Source organism: Lissotriton vulgaris, chromosome 3_1 (genome assembly GCF_964263255.1).
Source record: "Lissotriton vulgaris chromosome 3_1, aLisVul1.2, whole genome shotgun sequence".
Lineage (NCBI taxonomy): Eukaryota > Metazoa > Chordata > Amphibia > Caudata > Salamandridae > Lissotriton > Lissotriton vulgaris.
The window spans coordinates 696,168,527-696,188,811 of NC_141689.1; the positions used below are offsets into that span (position 1 = coordinate 696,168,527).

Sequence of the window (20,285 nt, forward strand, 5' to 3'; positions counted from 1 at the left end):
TAAGTCTTGACCTGCATATTGTTTTTTTAAAAAGGCTTGCTGCAGTGAAAACGAAGTTAATAAAAAACTATTACTTTCTGTATATATCTATTAAAGAAAGAACTGAGGGCCAGATGTACGACCTGCAAAATAGCTCATCACAAATTGCGAGTCATTTGCGACTCGCAATTTGCGAGGCGCTATTTTGCATGTACAGCAATGTGTTTCACACTGTTTGTGATTCCCAATGGGGTCACAAATTGCGAGGCTCATAGCTCATCGCAAATTGCGAGTCATTAGCAACTTGCAATTTGCGAGGCGCTATTTTGCATGTACAGCAATGTGCTTCACACTGTTTGTGATTCCCAATGGGGTCACAAATTGCGAGGCTCATGAATATTAATGAACCTCTCGCAATTTGCGACCCCATTGGGAATGACAGGCCCTCCCAGGGATGGTGGCCTACTGGGCTCAGCAGACCACCATGTCTGGGACTGCTTTTTCAATAAAGCATTTTTCTTTTTTTTTTTTTTTAAATGAAGCCTATTTTCCTTAAAGGAAAACGGGATGCATTTGGTCCCTTGGACCACTGCTTGCTCTTAAAAAATATTTTCCAACATACTCACAAAGGGAAAGGGGTCCATTGAGGACCCCTTCCCCTTTGCGAGTGGTTTACCATCTACTTGAAGACGGTGCTAAAATGCGGTCGCAAAACACTAGTACATAGCATGTTGACTCGCTATTAGGAAGGGACGCCCCTTCCTAATAGTGAGAGTCGCAAATGCTATTTTGCGACTCAGCGACTTGCAAAATAGCATTTGTACATGCTATCACCCTTTTTTGTCGGCGCAAACGGGAGGTTCTCCCGTTTGCGTGCGCAAAAAACGCAAAAAAAAGGTTGCACATCTGGCCCACAATGTGTTACGCTTCTGTACACTTTTGAAGTGGAAAGTAGTCCCTCTTTCATTATAATGCAAGCCCCTCACAGGAGGTGGAGTAAAAAACCAAACAGTCAACAGCATGAGGTGGGAGAGAAATACTCCTGCAAAACGGCGCCAATGTCCCTTCGACGTATATTATGAAGAATTAGTAAGAATAAATATGTAGACAGCTGCATTATTAAGTCAGACTTAAAAAATCTACTTCATTTGATTTATTTATTTTAGTAAGAAAGTCTATTAAATTATGACATCCATCGAGAAGGTATTAGACGGGAAAAAGCTTCCAATGCATGTAAAGAACAAATGATTATGTTACTTGCTCACACGGGCTTTCAATATTTCACAACACCACTGAAACCATACTTATTAATCTTACTATTAAACAGACAATTAAGAAGCACAGAAATAAGCAACGAAAAGAGGCGGTTCGCGCAGCAGAGCGCACCATATAAATGACAACACTCATTTTCTCAACAAGGCTCCCTACACACACTTTTAATTTGTTCTCTTTGCCAACTCATTAATGCATGTACACTAATGAACGATGCCCATGGCATACCTCGTGGTATTAATTCAATATGAAAGTACAGTCTATCCGGTCAGTTTATAAATCATGTTTCCGTGCACATGTCGGACTTACACAAAGAAAAAACTCAAAACACTACATGCAAAAGTTTTCTAGAATCAAAAGGGCTGAATCGATTTAGTTGTACATTCAGACAGGTCACTTAAAAGTAGTAGTGCGATTTATTCATCATTTAAAAATAACCATAAAAGCACATACAAATATAAGTACAGAAGCACAATATTAAAACGATAAGATACTTTCCAGCAGCTCATAATAAAACAGTTATTGACACAGTGAAGTGCAGATTATAAAAACTCCAGTGTTAAAAGAGAAGCAATGCCCAATATCGTGGTACAAACTTCAGAAAAAACGAGGGTAAAACAGACTGAAGGCAAGCATTGCTATTCAAGAAACAGAAAGGAGGGTTGGCACCTCACCAACTTCACACTCCTTAACCCCTTCCATGCTGATGACAGAACGGTTCCGTCATCAGCATCGGTTGAGATGTGCTGATGACGGAACCGTTCCGTCATGACTCCGCCTGCGCAAGGCGGAGTCAGCACAGGCGGAAAATACGCCCCGCACGCAAGGGGTTAAAGAACAAGTTATTTACCTTTAGTAACGATGTACCTGTAAGAAACATAGCTTAGTTATTGATTCCTTACCTTAGAATTACCCTCAGGCGTCAGACTAGATCTGGAGAGTTTTTTCATAAACAGTAACCCTGGGCGTCGGAAGGTGACGTCGGTCGACTCCGAGTTCGTCTTCGGCGTCGTGGTCTCCGGGACGAGGTTGCTACTTAGATGCCGCCCTCGCACGCTGACATCAGTTCTGTACACGACTTTCCACGTCAGAGCGCAGGGCCATGTAAGACACCGACCACTGGTGCACAAAACTAGGGCCCTGAAAGGAAGTCCTTAACCCTAGAAGTCAGTTCTCAGAACGAGGAGGATAGGTGGGGCCGTAAGGAATCTAAAACTAACCTATGTTTCTTATATATATATCATTACCGAAGGTAAGTAACTTGTTCGTCTTAAAGAAACAGTTTGTTCTAGATTCCTCACCTTAGAATAGATACCCCAGCAATACCAACCCCGGAGGTGGGCCTGCGAACCAAGTTCACACCAGAAAATCCTGGAGAACAGAACGGTCAAAGAAGCCGTCTCTCCAGACTTGGCTGTCCAGCCAGTAGTGTTTGGTGAACGTGTGCAGCGATGCCCACGTAGCCGCTTGACAGATGTCATTAGAGGGCACTCACCGTCCAAAAGCAGTAGTAGCTGCTGTTGCCCTGGTGGAATGGGCGGGCAGCCTCACTGGAGGCTCCTTCTTTGCCAAAGAATAGCAGGCTTTGATGCACAGAGCGACCCACCTGGAGATGGTCTGTTTGTGCACCCCCACGTAACCAACAAAGAGCTGGTCGTCCACCCGGAATTGTTTGGTGCGAGTTTGGTAGAAGTAAAGTGCACGTTTTGGATCCAGACGATGGAGCCTCTGTTCCTCTTTCGAAAGATGCGGAGGCGGAAAGAAGGTGGGCAAAGTGATGGTTTGGCCAATGTGGAAAGAAGTAATCACCTTGGGAAGAAAGGAACGTCTAGTTCTAAGAACGACCTTGTCCGGATGGACAGCCAGAAAGGGAGGCTTGGAAGAAAGAGCTTGTAGCTCACTCACTCTGCGTGCGGAGGTGATGGCCACCAGAAAAGCAGTTTTCAAAGTGAGAATTCTTAGAGAACAGTTATGTAGTGGCTCAAAGGCAGTGCACATAGTATAGGTAATTACCAAGTTCAAGTCCCACTGAGAAATTACAAAGGGAACAGGAGGGAAAAGATGAGTAATGCCCTTAAGGAATCTATTTACAACAGGGGACTTGAAAAGAGAAGGCTGATGAGGAAGCCTAAGGAAGGCTGAAATGGCAGAGAGGTAGCCCTTTAGAGTGTCTAGAGCAGAGCCCTGCTGGGCCAAAGAAAGAAGGAACAAGTAAACCTTAGAAAGAGAGGCGGAGAGGGATCCACAGCCTTTGCTGTGCACGATGCCACAAATTTGTTCCATCTGCAGGCGTATACTGTCTTAGTGGAGGGACGCCTGGCTGCCAAGATAACATCGCAGACTTCGGGAGGCAGATCAAATGACATCAGCTGCCACCACTTAATCTCCACGCAAGGAGGTGGAGGCTGGAAAAGTTTGGGTAGAGGACCATCCCCTGCTTCTGTGACAGAAGATCCTCCCGAAGAGGCAGTCGGATCAGAGGATCGATGGCCATGTTGAGCAGCTCAGGATACCAGACTCTTCATGGCCAATACGGAGCAACAAGAATGACTTGGGCCCAATCGCGCTTGTTCTTCTTCAGCACTCTGGGCAGAAGTGATATAAGCGGAAAAGCGTGCAGGAGACCGCAACTCCACTCTCATCAAAAAGCGTCGCCTAGCGAGTGCCGCCTTGGATATTCCAGTGCACAGAATTGCTGACATTGCACGTTCTCTTTGGTAGCAAATAGATCTAACCAAGGCTCTCCCCACTGCTGAAAGAGACCTTGCACCACCTCCGAGTGATGACGCCATTCGTGATCCATCATGCACCTGCGGCTGAGTTTGTCAACCCTGGCGTTCAGTGAACCTGCAAGGTGTTGAACCACCAGGGATATGCCCTGTTTTTCCAGCCATGTCCAGAGGCTGAGGGCCTCTTGACATAGGGTCCAGGACCCAACCCTGCCCTATTTGTTGCAGTACCACGTGGCAGTGGAATTGTCCGTGAACACCTGCACTACTCTTCCCCGGACAGAGGGAAGGAATGCTTTGAGTGCAAGACGGATCGACCGAGGCTCTAGAAGGTTGATGTGGAGCAAAGACTACGCCGGAGACCAGAGGCCTCTGATCTCCACCTCTTCCATGTGGCCGCCCCATCCCAGAAGGGGTGCATCTTTCACCACAGTGTGCTCGGTTTGGGGAAGGGAAAGGGATCTGCCTTTGACCCGCACCTGCTTCGTTAGCCACCGCTGCAATTTCCGTGCAGTGCCCTCCAAGATCTGGACGCAATCTGACAGATTCCCCTGATGCTGCACCCACTGGAACTTCAGGTCCCACTCCAGAGGCGCACATGCCACCTGGCATGATCTAACAGCAGGATGCAGGAGGCCATGAAGCCCAGCAGCCTCAGGGTCATCCTGACCGACACCCGGGATAGAGGATGAAAGATCGGAATCACAGCCCGAATATCCCGGACTTGGTGTTCGGGAGGATAGACTCGAAACTGCGTTGTGTCCAGAACCGCTCCGATGAAGAGGAGCTTCAGAGAGGGAATCAGGTGTGACTGCAGCTCGTTGATGGAAAACCCCAGCAAATGCCGGAGGTCGGCCATAGTCTGAAGATGGAAAACAACAGCCTGGGGCGAGCCCGCCTTCAACAGCCAGTCATCGAGATAGGGGAAGACTGGAACCCCTGATCTGCGCAAATGAGCTGCGACAATCGCCAATATTTTCGTAAAACACCAAAGGGGCGCTTGTAAGGCCAAAGGGGAGCTCAGTAAACTGAAAATGCTCATGGCCTAATATGAACCGCAAGTAGAGCCGGTGGGCCGGCAGGACGGGATATGAAAGTAAGCGTCCTGCAACTCCAACGCTACCATCCAGTCTCCAGGGTCGAGGGCAGACAGGACCTGAGCGTGTGTCAACATTTTGAACTTCTCCTTCCAGAGGAAGCGGTTGACATTCCTGATCCAAGATAGGACGCAGGCCTTTGTCTTCTTGGGCACCAGAAATTAGTGGGAATAGCAACCACAACCTACTGCCGGGACAGGAACGCGCTCGATGGCTCCCTTGGCCAAGAGTGCCAAAACTTCCAGTTGGAGAAGGGCCAAATGATCCTACGTCATGCGATGGTACTGAGGAGGGATGGATGGAGGGGCAGTCTCGAAAGGGAGGGAGTTGCCCCTTCGGACTATCTGCAAAACTCACCTGTCTGACGGGATGGTGCGCCAGTGGGGAAGGAGATGGCGAATCCTGCCACCCTCTGGTGGCCCTGAAAGGTCTGACTAAGAGGTTTTGGAGACTGCTGCAGAGGGGGCTGTGGTGGACTGGCCCGCCCGCTGGCCCCCAGAACCAAAGCGGTGGTTCCCACATCCTCGGCCATGCTGGAGCTGAACAGCTTGCGCCGGGCCTGTGGCTCTGGAGGGAACGTGGTGGGGCACCCCTTTCGTAGCCACGAAAGGGGCGAAAGGCCGACTGCGCAGGGTTGGTGGTGGAGCGGCCCAAAGTCCTGACCGTAGCTCGAGAGTCCTTAAAGCGCTCTAGTGCGTGGTCTTCCTTTTTACGGAAGGCGACTGCCTTCAAAGGGTATATCCATAAGAGTGGATTGGACATCCCTCGAAAAACCAGTCGACCTCAACCAGGCGTAGCGTCGAAGGCCTACCGACGTGGAAATCGTCCTGCTTAGTAAGTCGGTGGTATCCAGCCCACAGCGGATGGTAAACTTTGCTGCGTCTCTCCCTCAGTGACTGCACGGGAGAGCACAGCCCGGGACTCCTCCGGCCACTGTGGCAGCATGTGTACTACCGTATCCCACACAGAGTGGGTGTAACGGCCCAACAGACATGCAGTGTTTACCGACCACAGTCCCAAGCTGGAGGAAGAAAACAGCTCTTCCCAAGGTGGTCCAGCTTTTTGGATTTCCTATTGTGTGGTGCGTTAGGGAGTGCGCCATTGGACGCGGAGGCTTGGACCACCAAGGTCTCAGGGGTGGGGTGCTGGGAGAGGAAAGTGGGGGTCGCCCGGGGCCGGGGGTGGCGTTGATCAATCATCCTATTACCAGGAGCCCAAAAGGTCATCTGTGAGGGATTCATTAAACAGAAGCAGGGACTCTGAAGAGCTTGCACCTCCATCAGGAGGTTAGTCCTGACAGCCACCGTAGGTAGCTCGAGGTGGAGAGCCTCAGGTGCCCTACGCAAAACCACTGCGTATGACACTCCCTCCTCCGAAGCCATGGTAGGAGGAGACAACATGCCAAGGTCTGGGGAGGTATCCAGACGACTGGCTTCCCCCAGGTCTTCTTGCCAGTCTGGGTCATAACCTAGCTGGTTGGTTAAAGGGTCCCCAGACCCCTCCCTGTCCTCTTCACCTACTTCTGGCTGCCAATCTGGTCTCAAAGAGCCATGGCAGAACAGGGGCACAAAAGTATCCATCGGAGTCGGATGTGGGCTTGGTCAACGCTGGTCCTGCTGCATGTCTACCTCAAGGTGGAGGCCGGGGTTGACATCGCTGGGGACACAGCCGACGCCGGTTGCGCACGTGGCACCGGTGGAGTCCGTGCCGGTGGAGGTGTTACAAGGTCGTCCGGTGCCGATCCAGATCCAGGCCGGGATCCAAGGGGACCCTGCTGTGCAGAGGCCAGAGCTGCCGGTGTCAAAGGGCCAGGGCCGAGTCCATGGGGCCCTAAGGCGCGCCGACGGATTTGGGCTGCCCAAAGATGGCATGCATCGCTTCGTAGAAAGCTCGAAGCTGGGCAGGGGTCGTTTCCGGTGCCGGGAAGGGAGGGGAGGGAAGCCCGGAGCCGACCATGCGAGCTCTGCACACGAAGCCACGGGAGGGGCACCACCCACATCTCGAGTCGCGTCGGTCGACGGATGGGGAGAAGTCGAAGAGAGGCGATGCTTCTTCGACTTCTTCTTGTGCTTCGCCTTAACTGAGGAGTGCGAGGACTTGGAAGAAGAATGGTGTTGGCTCCGCGACCAGTCCCTCAACCACCTACGAGACCGGGACCTTGAACGGAGCCGACTGCCGGGCCTCTAGTAGCTTTCAGGACCACTCCCGCAAAGACTTCTGGGCCATGGTCCGGCAGTCGGAGCCCGACTTGGGGTCGTGGTTGCGCTCCAGGCAGTAGAGGCACACGCGGTGCGAATCTGTCACCGACATCAGTCGGTTACAGGAGCTGCAAGCCTTAAAGCCGGGCAGCCCTTGTCCACCAGGAGTCGATGGACTCAAAAAAGAAAGTTGACAAAAGTCGAGAAAAAGCAGTCAAAAAGTGACTGGAGGTACCGCTCTCTCCAGATCTGTGCTTGCTGGTGCGGAAAAAGAAAGAACTGATGTAAGTGCACGAGGGCAGCATCTAAGTAGCTAATGCGACGTCATCCTGGTGACCAACACGCCGATGACGAACGCGGAGTCACCAGACGCCACCTTCCGAAACGCACTGCTGCTGCACAAAAAACCTTCTGGATCCAGTCTGACCAAATGTTCGAAAAAAATTACAAAAAAAGATAAAATGTAATTACGTTTGTACTGAGTGCTCATCACATGGGCAAATAAGAACAGCCACAGACTTTTACTGGTCAATGGGAAGCATAAATGGCTTCTAATTAACCCAATCTACATTTTGTTAATAAAATCCCGTCCAAAGTAGAGAGAACCCAATTCAAATATGGCTCAGGACCCATATTGGATTGTATCATGGCATTAGATTACATGGCATCGCAACATTAGATGATTCGATTAGCTCCACGCCTTCCCTTTCCTGAGATCTTATGGCCAAAAAATTTGCTATAATCCACGTCTTTATTCGAGGTATAGACTCCTGGGATCAAAAACGATTTAGGGTTTCCTTAACTTGGTGCTAATCTGTTCAATATAGAGAAGCCCTTGAATTCAGAGTCATGAGTCACAAGACAGACCGTCGTCAATAATCTCCCTGTCAAAAGTGGCCTGCGGATTTAACAATGTTGAGCACTATAACAGTAAGGGGGCAGATTAATATGATCCTCAACGAAGGAGAGTCCCATCTACTCAGACCAGGCAAACCTAACATATGCCTGCATACTCTATTTTCCTCATGTTAAAGAAATCTCACACTTTTATAGCCCCAAACATCAGAAAAGCATGTTAGAACTGGAAAACACTTTCTTTCATACACTCCTAACAAGGGTGAGCTAGGTTTCCTTCTAATGGTTGAAGCCAAAAGCATTTACAAATGTCAGATTCTTGTCCTGCGTGGCACGCAAGTGCCCCAAGAATCAAAAAATATTCCCTGATAAGAAAACTTGTGGGTTTTTAGATATTAGTTTACCATGGATGATCAAGCAACAAGACTTGAGATTACTTGGACAACAGGCTATAACAAAGGTTTTAGTAAGGTTAATCTCAAAATCAACTTGGCCCATAAAATTAACCAATGCTTCCAACAAAAGCTTGAGCCCATTAGACGTTCTAGCAACCAACACAGCATCGTCTGACTACAGAAGAACCAGAACTCTTATTTTTAACTTTGGGCAGATCCTAACCATTCGTAAACATATCAGCTTCCAGTCCCTTAATAAAGAGTACAAATAACACAGGTGCAAAGATACAGCCCACAAAACAGTGCAAACTGCTCGGTACATTCACCCCCATTCCAGTATCTGACAGTAGCTGAGAGGTTAAAACGCCAGGGTTGTAGAAAGACAACAATGCCTTCCTCCACCCCCACTGTACTAATATGACCCGCAGCTTAGATCTGACAATACTGTCAAATGCGAAGAAGTGATCCTTAAAGGACAGGTAGACGGAACTGCGCTTAGCAACCGTATACTTGCTGATTAAAAGATAGAGGTTTAAACACCGTTCCACAATACCTAGCCTTGACCTGAACCCAGACTGCACCCTAGAAATGATAGTGTTGTCCTGCATCCACGTAGTTAACCTATCCAGGATCATTCTTCTCACAATTTTTACCATGGTGTCAGAGAAACTGGATGGTAGCAACTGGGGACAGCACTGTTCCCTTTTTTAAAAACTGGAATGATAATTGCAGTGTGCCATAAGCAGGGAAGGCTGGTCTAACAGGCAGTATTTATGAAGTGGTTAAAAACTGGGCACAGAGATCTAAATTTGATTTGTAAAGATCCATAGGGTTCCTATCTGACACCGGGGCTTTATATCCATGACTGTTATTCACAGCATTAATAACCTCCTCCAAAGAGGACTGAATGGCAATCTGAAAAGTGGGAGATAAATGATCAATGTTCCCAATACTACACTTGAGAGGATTATAAATCAGATTACAGTGATTAACACATACATCTAGACCTATACGGGAACATATTTGTTTATTCCTGGAAATGGACAGCTTGGTATAGTTCACTTTATGCCAGAACAAGTTAGTAGTTCTGGTCCGGCAGGAGGAGACCAAAATGTCCCAGATGTCAAACTACACATTCCGTTCTCTTTCTCTCAGGGTCGGTTTGTACACCCTCCTACCTTAAGCAATGACCACCATCTCTCAGGCATGTGCATAACGCATGGCAAAGGTGCATGTTTAACATCCTACAATTTTTGTCAAACCAGCACGACTGATTGTCGCCCCTTAACCTCACTGGCCTCATGAAGGCATCCCTTATAATTGTGTCCAGTTTAACAAAGCTAATCATTAACACTAAATGCTGGCCATATACATTATGAAGTAACTCAGCCATGTTTGCTGAACGCCAAACTAGTTTTCTCCCATTATTTCTGGTGGGAACATTACACAATTCCACCCTGATTTCCTTCCTCAACACAACCCTTCACGCTTATCGTTAAAGTCCCCCAAACTATCAAATTTAGCTCTTGACTCTGACTAGCACATATACATTCAAGTTCCTCTATAAAAATAAAAAGTAAACCAAAATTCAGAGTATTCCATAATGGAAAAAGTATCACTATAAATTAAAATTTCTTGCAAAACACACCTTAGATGCTAAGAGTTATGTGCAATGGGAAGTATACAGCAATACATAGAGGTTTTAAACAAGGCAGTAAATCCGGCCTATCTGCCTTGGAGGGCCTGGCCAGAGAAGAATAGCAGATAAAATATTCACAGAAAATGTCAGTAGTGACCTAAGTCTCTGGTAGAAGAACAATATCATGCAAATGAATAAATCCCAGCCAAGTGTCTAACCCTCCTTTTGTGTTAAGACCACCAATATTCCAACTCAATAGTTGATTTGAATTATGACCTAATGCTGCCATGATACAGAGAACAGCAGAATCATAAGACTCTTGAGGCAAAGATAAGTTATCATTAGCCCCAACGTAAAGTCATTTCATTCACATGTCGATGTCACAGGAATAGGAACTGAGTCGGTGTGCAACCCCAACTTACATGACAATGTCAAACACCTTGCTCTCCCTCAACCAAACTGGATTTAGAACGCAGGCCGGCACCACGGATAATCTGGTAGCCATAAGGATGCTTGCCACTAGACAATTACAGAAAGAGGAAGAGCTGTTTTGCTGCTTCATAGACTACAGTACAGCTTTTGATCGAGTCAAACGTCGCTTACTGTGGTCCAGACTTACAGCTTGGAAAATACAAGAGCCATTATTAGAAGGCATCATGCTGCTCTATTCCAACACATGGGCTAGAGTAAAACTAGGACGCACCACGGTTTCGGAAAAAATCAACAAGGAACAAGGGGTCAAACAGGGGTGGCATATTAGCACCTACCATTTTTAATCTGTACATGAGCAATTTGGTACCTGCCTTAAAATCAATAGTCACTCTCCTAAACTGGCTAATCAACACATCTCTTCCCTGCTGTATGCATATGACGTCGTTCTGCTCAGGCAAACGCCAGTAGGGCTTCAAAGACTGTTAGATGCCTTAGACACGCATTGCCTGGCTAAATGAGATTAAAATCAACTATGAAAAAAAACTATTTGGTTATCTTTGGTCAGACAAAGAAAAAAACAATATCAATGGCATCTTGACAACCATCGCCTGACCATCACGAACCAATACAAATACAAGGGCTGCTGGTTAGACAACAAAGGAGGTCACTTATTGCACTTGAACTCACTAAAACCAAAACTAGCTTCGCTGCAAGGTGCTTTCCGAACAATATTTAAGAGCACAAACAAGTTCTCTTTAGAGACACTGCTGGTGCCGCTCGAAGTTGTGTGGGGCGGACTTTGTTTCTTGGAGTGCTCTTTCCTACCGGAGCCCAAGGCAGCAGAAGGACCATCACTGTGGGCGGCGGAAGTTACAGCGGGACTGTGAGTCCCAGGATTACTAGCGGCGTGTGTTTGTGCCGCACCTGGAGACTCTTCCCCATCGACCCCGCCTTCCTATTGGGCACCCCTTCCGCCCATGGGCTACAAGAGCACGCCTTGATACGCGCATCGCGGAACGCGCGGGGGCGGGCGCCGGGCAAAGGGCGGGCCGTTTGAGGCCGTTAGAGGACAGTAGAGACCGGACCGGGCCACCCCCCTAAATTCTTGCCTTCCAGAACAATCAATTCTCAGAATCTTGCCAGGCTACCCTGAAGTCCTGCTCGAATAAATGGCAACGAGGGAAACAAGAAGCAAGGAGGCCACTATGGTCACAGGTACTCTGGATAACTTTCTTGCTAAGGCTAATACCGTAAATAAGGGGCTCACAGTCTTCGAAAAACAAATAGCAGAAGAGATTAACAGCCCGCACCTGGCTTCCCCGGGGTCATCTTCTAATGCTAGATCGACACAACTGCTGGATGCTACTCACCTATCACTTATGGATAGCATCGATCAAACTATAGAGTCAGTTCTGCAGCAGCTGAGGACTCCGTCCAACTCATTTAGGGATCGAGACTCTGTCTGCACCCTTGATGGGGGGGGCATCTCCCCCTACACCACAGACTGTTCAATCTAGGGACTTGGGGAATGGTTCTATTGAAGCGGATTATATGGGTCCCCGAGAGAACGTTGTCCCGAAAAGGAAAAGATCGCGGAAGTCTAAAGGTTCCAAAAGGGCTAAAATAGATCTTACCCCAAACACCGCCGACAACAGCACTGATGCCTCAGGAACCCCTTCCTCTGAAATGGCGAGTTCTGTAGTCCACGCCACTAACCTCATACCACCGCACACTGGCCCATTTATCTTTGGAGGGGGATCTATAAACAATTCAGAGCATATCATTTCCTCACTTACTGACATTATTAAAAGTCTTTTGGATCCCCTCTCCCTAAAATTGGACTGTATTGAGGCTAGACTTCTACCAATAGAAAGATCAGGTGGAAGTGGGGCTGATCAGCAAGGGTTGGGACTAAGTACAAATGGAGTAAATGGAACTAATGATGGGATTTCTCTCCCGCCTAGTGTTTCTACTACTGTGGTTCCAATTCCGCCAACAACCGTTTCCACGGAGAATGCCCCTACAACCACCCTACCACAACCTGCCCCTGTACCCCTCCCTAGGCAATTGCCTCCGGTCCCACCTGTCAGGAGGTCGAAGTTACCTACTCCGGCTAGTTCACTGGGACAGGAGAGACCGCCTAATGTAATGGCTGACTGCCCCAATAGGATAGCCAATAACCTTAACCGGCGAAAAGCAGTCAACTTACCTCCCGAGGCAGGGGCCTACACTGTAATTCTGATGTGGGTACCTGAGCTCTCCAGCAATGTGGTGGAATCTTATGATTCCCTACGTAACAAAGTTATTAGCTGGCTAAATGTTCAAAGGCCCCTACCATCTAACCTTAGAGGAGAAGTACTGATGGTTAGAAGGGTCCCATGGCTTGGGTATACCGTCAAGAAAAAGGGGGGTGATTATATAATCGTACGTTTTAGGAGTTCTCAGGTTGCGACGTACATTTGCAATTGGCTTGGGAGTCAGGGGAACACTTCCATAGAACTGGTCCCCCTGTCGTTCTTCTACCCTATTACACCAGATGGGACTATGAGGAGGGACGATGGCTGGACCAGGGTGGGATTTGCTGTTGACGGGTCAAGGTATAGGCCTACTCGTTATGACATCCCTGTTCATGACAATTATGTTCACCCCAACAGATACAGTTGCCTTGATCAGGTTGACTGACTTCAGAAGGGCGCAGCTATTGGGGATACTCAAGGTGTAGCTTCTGAAACCACTGGGTTGGGGACAGGAAGAGATGTAATTGATTGCACTACCCAAAACCTTGACGCATCTCCCCCGGAGAGCATAACTATGTGCAGTTCCCGTGGCCATATAGTTAACTTATTCCCGAGTCCATCCGGTTCAAATTTAATATCTGAAGCTCCATTTGATCAGGGAATACTGTCGAAAAGGTCTGAACTACCACCACTATGTACCGCCGCTGAGAGGACCACGGGGACGGTACATAAGACTACCGTAGGAATTATGAAGGTCCTCTCCTGGAATGTGGCAGGTATTGCTAACAAAATAGACACAAATGATTGGGCTTCCTTGGTAGGCAGCAGCGATATCTGTCTCTTTCAGGAGACTTGGGCCAGGGAACACTTCCTTAGAGCAGGTTACGCAACCTTCTACATCAATGCTACGTGGAATGGCAAAGGGAGGCCCTCGGGTGGACTAGCTGTCTGGCTGGCCAGCCATATTGGCTGTAATGCGGAGATAGTACCTACATATTCGGAGGACATACAATGTGTTCTCCTTAAATGGCCCAATGCCTTCAATTTGGCAATTGTTAATGTGTACTCATGCCCAGTCAGTGCGTCCATGGAATCACCCACTTTGGATGATCTTTCATCATTTTTGGGTCAACTCCCCACTGATTGTAAGATATTGATGGGAGGAGACTTTAACTGTCACTTCGAACCCCTTGAAGGTCTGAAGGAGGGTGCCCTAACTGCTGAAGACGATTATTGAGGGATCCCCCATGCCAATCCCATCACCCTTAATCATGCTCCCCCTTTAGCAGTGCAGATCATGTCCTTGACCTTCAACTTTGCCCTGAGGGCCTGTAACGGGCGCACCCCATCTGATACCCCTTCAATGTGCACTTTTAATAGGAAGAACCACGAATCACGCCTGGACTACATTTTTGTGGATACAGGCTTGTGTTCAAAGGTCCAGGATTTCAGGAATGTTGAAAGAATAGACAGTGACCATAATGCCCTTTGTCTAGATATGGCTCACCCCGTCCCTGCTGTAGGGCCACCATCTATTGACCCCAGTGAAGATCTAGGGAATTTGGTTCTTAGCACCAACAGACGCAGGGTAAGATGGGGGAAACTAGTAAATTCAAAAGAGAGTATAATTAAAATCTATGAATTAGCACTCCCTAAGCTAGACGAATTAGACGGACTGATCAACCAGCCCAGAGCCACAGATTTCAATGAGAAAATAGCCTGAATCCACACAGATTTAGTGGGAATTCTAGGAGAGGTTTTTTACCCAGTGGTGGTGCCAAGGAAGAAAAAGACTCGAACCTCAGCCTGGTATAACTCCACTTGTAAAAGATCAAGACCGAGCTGATCTCCACAATAAAATCAGGCACTAATAAGGACAAGGTTGCTGAACTTAGGCGCAAATATAGGGAAGCCCTGGCACAAGCAAAGTCAGAATGGGACTGGAATAGATGGCAGGACCTTTCCCTAGCACTAGAAACGAGGGACTCTAGAAAATTCTGGTCTCTGGTCAACACTGGCTCAGGAGAACCAAAAACAGTAGTGGAGCCAAACATCGCTGCTTCGGTCTGGGAAGCCCATTTTAGCAAATTATACCAAGATACTCCTGAATTTGCAAATGAGGCGGCCCTTGATGTCATATCTGACCCCACAGATGGACTAGAACTTACATTGGGTGAGGTAGTTGGCGCCATAGAGAGACTGGCATTGGGGAAGGCCCCGGGACTCGACAGATTGCCCGGCGATCTGTTTAGATTCCATCCAGAGATCTGGGGCCCGTACCTCCTAATTCTTTTTAATTCCATCCTGGGAGGCATGAATATCCCCTGCACTTGGCTGGGGGCAGAGATAGTACCAATTTTCAAAAAGGGCTCTCCTCTGCTCCCAGCCAACTACAGGCCGATCAGCCTCATAGATGTACCCCAAAAACTATTTTCTCGCCTTCTCCTGGACCACCTTTTAGACTGGATGGAGGATAACGCGATTCTCAGTCCCCTCCAGGCGGGCTTCAGGAAAAACACGTCCACCATGGATCAGATTTTCCGCCTCGTTCTCCTCTACTGGAAAACAGTGAGGATCGAGGGGGGGAGTCTGTACATGGTGTTCGTGGACCTGAGGTCCGCATTCGACTTGGTTCCCCGAAAGAAACTATGGGAGGTCCTAAAAGAGCTGCGTGTTCCTTCTCAACTACTGCATGCTATAATTAGGCTTCATGAAGGCAATTTTGCTCAGGTTAGGTGTGGGAGGGATGGAGCGCTGTCCTACAGGTTCCCAGTTCTCAGAGGGGTAAGACAGGGTTGCGTTCTTGCGCCGACCCTGTTTTGCTTCTTTGTTAACAGTGTCATATTCCATCTTGACAATGTTAGGGACAATGATGCACCCCTGTTGGGTGGCAGGAGGGTACCGGCTATCATGTTTGCCGACTATACCCTCCTGCTTTCCAAATCCCCGATGGGGATTCAACGGATATTAGATGGGTTTGGTGTTTTCTGCAGGCATGGTCTGGAGATCAATACAGAAAAAAACAAATGCATGATATTTAATCCCTCCTCCACAACTAGGCCTAATCCAACACTGAGTTCTGCAAGGCTGGAAAGGGTAAAAACGTTCCAGTATCTGGGGGTAACTCTACACGAGAACTTATCATGGGGCCCTCAGATAGCCAGATCCCGGTTAAAACTGTCCCAATTGTCGGGCGCAATCCTGAATGTCGCAAATACATCAACCTTTAAACCCATTAGTCCAGCTGTGGAGATGTACAAAACCCAAGCTAAAGCGGCCTCATCCTATGGTAGTGAGATGTGGGGTCACAAAGCTGGGACAGAACTAGTCAGAGTAGAAAATAACTTCCTCAGACGTCTTCTGTTTCTTCCCCAAGGCACACCCTTGCTACCACTAAGACTAGATCTGGGGCTCCCCTCAATAGGGGACGAATTGGAACTAAAACCGCTGAAGTTCTGGCACAGGCTCTGGTCCACTGGCGAACTTGCACATTATAGGGAAGACCTTAAGCATGTTATGAAGCTCAATCAGCGTGACAGAATCCCATGGTTGGCCTTTATCAAGCGAGAATTATATTGTCTGGGTCTCCCCGAGTTATGGGAGGTTCCTGAAAGAGGCTGCCAAAGGGTCTCTCGCAAAAGGCTGGTTGAGACATTCAAGGAGAAAAGTCTAGTCTCTCTTGTGTGTGCATCCAAAAGTGGCACCCTGACTGAACAATTCCTGGATTCCAAAAATTCTTACCATTTTGAAGGTTTTATGGACATCATATTTCCTATTTTAGCAAGGAAACTGTTCATTCAATGGAGGCTAGGCACCCTTCCCCTGAAAACATTCACTTGCAAATGGACATCGCGGGATGAAAAAATCTGTCCTGGGTGCAATAAGTACGATGAGGAAGAAATTCACGTCTTTTTCTTTTGCCCGGCCTACACTAGACCAAGGAAATATTGGCTAGTGCCTCTGTGTAGGAACTTGGGCATAAGAAATTATTTACATTCATACAGAATACTGAAGACAAGTACCCTGCCCCACATAGTCTTTGCAGTTGCCAAGTTTATAATGGCCATGTGGCAGATAAGGGGAAAAGTATCAAAAGACTGAATACTGATATGAATTGGATTGAAAATGCTACTCATGTCCAGATTTTTCAAGGAAATGAACCACCTATGAAATGTACCTTGTCATGTTTTACTGTATGTGGATGTCTTTTAAATGTTTTAATGTTTTTATTGAATCTTTTATGGTCTTAAATGGCCGAAATAAAGAATTTTTGGATTAGAATACAAATACTTGGGCTGCTGGTTAGACAACAAAGGAGGTCACTTATTGCACTTGAACTCACTAAAACCAAAACTAGCTTCGCTGCAAGGTGCTTTCCAAACAATATTTAAGAGCACAAACAAGTACTCTTTAGAGGCACTGCTGAAAATAGTCTCTGCCAAATTAGCGCCAACATTGTCATATGGGTCAGAGGCCTACCCGGGATAACTGGGGGCTTTCCAAAACAGGGCACAGAGCACAGTGTTCAGGTCTATATTTCAATTACTAAGCAATAACTTGCCAGCTCAAATTAAGATGGAATTTGCATTACAGCATCAACTGCTTGTACATATGGCCTGCATAATAAAATATCTGCTTTCCACAAGGTCTGCTAAGCAAGGATCTTTGAAAGATCTTATCTGACTGGAAATTGCATATTCTGCCTGTGCAAATCATTCAAACGCCTGGTTGCACGCCCTTGCCTAAGCATTAGTGCAAACTCGCTCAAGGGAGCTGTGGAACTTAAAATTACCACACCTTCAGTTTAAAACAGCCCTGAACAGAAAGGTAAAAATGACATCTCTTAAATCTGATCAAAGAGCATTTGCTAGAAGAGAACATGCCTTATTGGTCCTTAGCAGCTATGATAGAAAAGGCCCACAAAAATACATCAACAAAACATTCTCCTCCTATTATAAAATGAAATTCCTGTGCTTCAGAGGGACTCTTTGGCGTCCTTAGACCTATGGCCACCATGGGCGGTTAAACTAGAGTCGAAAATATAGTGATTATGCAGTCTATTCCAGGAGTCAATGACTCACTTGCTCTGTGTATGCCATTCATTCATGGAAGACCGCAGAAGATTGCTTCGGCTCCTATGGGCTAAGGAGGAGACACGGAAATTACCATCTGCTGTCAGCTTCCTACTGAATAATGAGCAGCCGCAAGTGATCACCAAATTGGTAAAATATTTGGGGAGTGCGGAGAAGCAAATAGGAATAAATTCAGAACCTCAAAACGAAGAAGGGAAGCAACTTTGAACCTTAGTAGCCTTAACAAATTACCTTCAAATAGACAGACAGCACTGCTTTTTTAACCAAAGAATAACTTATTAAGTCACTAGTTGTTTATCGAATTGTATTTTAAACATTTTTACCACTAAGGAAACCTGCGGACGAACTATGGGTTACCTGTTAAATTATTGACACTTACGAGAAACCATGACAATAGCGATCATTTTGATTTTACTTGTAATTAATGCACTTTGACAAACTTCATTGTCTAAATAAAGTATTTTTGAATTTGATTTGATACATGACTCTGCCAGTGACACAATCCCCGGCTGACAGTCATTATTTGGTACAGGCTGAATATTGATTTTGTACAAAAATCATGTTATGCATAGGAGAAGGGAGCACATCACAGAGATTTTGAAGAGGTCTGTGCAATCTACAAAAGTGGCCTAAGGGGAAAACGTTTAGCTCCTTAGTCACAAGTGTGTAAGTTCCACTGGGTATGCATTTATTTCTGCACCCATAAATGCTACATAGAGGGAATTTCTGAGGAGAGGGTGGTTAGTGAAGTGTAATGCCGATAGGATGCACTTCCACAGCAACACCTTGGCGAGTATTCACTAATTTTGGTAATACCGCTGCCAAACAGATCCATATTTCCAAACTTACACCTGAATGAACCAGTCCGGAGAACACTACAATTTTTGAATAAAGAGTAAAGGAAAGGGAAGATATTGCACCAGAAGTATTTTCCATTTTTTTGAAAGATGTGCTGCATCAACAAACTCTCAACCTTGTATACAAAAATTACTTCCACATGGTTATATAACACAGACATACACCAGAACAGTGATGTATGTGGTACGTTTTTTCCCTTCCCCCACTGACGTGAATGGAAACTGTATAGTTGTAAAACCTCACAATTTGCAGGCAAAAGCCTAATGTGGTTCCTCCATTATGGCGGAGGAGCATCGCCCCTCCACTGCGAATGCAGCAAACATGAAAAATAAAATGGTAATAAAACAATGTATTACCATTTAATTTTTCATGCCGGCAACCGAGTTTGAGCAGGGGCGGCTCCTCCAAATGGGCGAAGGAGCATCGCCCCACTGCTTTCTTGCAGTGCGAGAAGCAGAAACATAAATTGGTATTATAAATACCACTTTATGTTTCTGCCTCTTGCACTGCGAGTAAGCAGAAGAAGGGTTTGGTTGGGGGCGGGTGGTCCTGCAATAGGGTCGGGGAGGAGTGACTCACCCATTGTTGCGGGCCCTGACTGTTAGGGCCGACCAAACCAGTCATGCGCACTCTCCATGCAGCCTACATGTAAAAAATGGCCTCCCCATAGATGCCTGTGCGGTCGGCGTCCCAGCCAATCACAAAGCTGCCATTGCAGCTTTGTGACTGGCTTAGGGGAGGAAGGCGGCCTGATTCCTGTTCCTGCGCAGGCAGGAAAGCAGGAGCCAGAGCCGTAGCCTGGAAAACGATGGCCCCGGGAAATGTAAGGTTTTTTTTTTATAAAGATTTAACCCCAGCCTCCCTGCGTGACTCCCTTCCCGCACAACCACTAGCCCTTACCCACCCTCCCCTTCCATCTGTAAGCCATGCCGGCCACGACTTAGTTTGAGGGCGGGGCCATTGCTGCTGATTGACAGCAGGGAGGTGCGGTGCGCAGTGCACTTCGGTTTAAAGGGCGCAAGTCAATTTGGCCTGCTGTTTTGCGACGGCATATGTGACATGCACACTTTAAACCTCTCCAACCCAAGCTGTCTTAGACAGCTGGGTGAAGAGCAGGCACAGGCCCCCAAACCTGAGGGAGCATCGAGCTGGCCCGCTCCATCCAAAACTGGTGCTTCTCTCACACTGCCTGAGAAGCATGGGAACAGCGTAGGGATAGGAGGAGGCGAGTTGGCTGAGGCTGTGCTGGAGCCAAGAACTGCCAAGATGGAGAGGAGCAACGAGGCAGTGGGTAAGTAAATGTTTCTATTTTTTATTTAAAAATAATCTAACTGACTGACAGGCACTGTCAAAACTTGCAGTGCATTCAGCCTCAACTCCAGAGTTCTCAATCGTGTCCAGTTATACCAACTGTTTAAAATAGACCACCATTTAAGAGCTTTGGTGTTGAGCCTGAGGGCACTGCTAATTTTCATCAGTGCGTGTCAGTGGGTCAGATATT

General features: G+C 47.2%; 1 protein-coding gene across 2 annotated transcripts in view; it reads right to left on the bottom strand.

Moving 5' to 3' along the window:
- FBXL17 (F-box and leucine rich repeat protein 17) overlaps positions 1-20,285 on the bottom strand; it is a 1,859,129-nt gene that overhangs the window by 1,058,571 nt on the left and 780,273 nt on the right. The window lies entirely within an intron of this gene.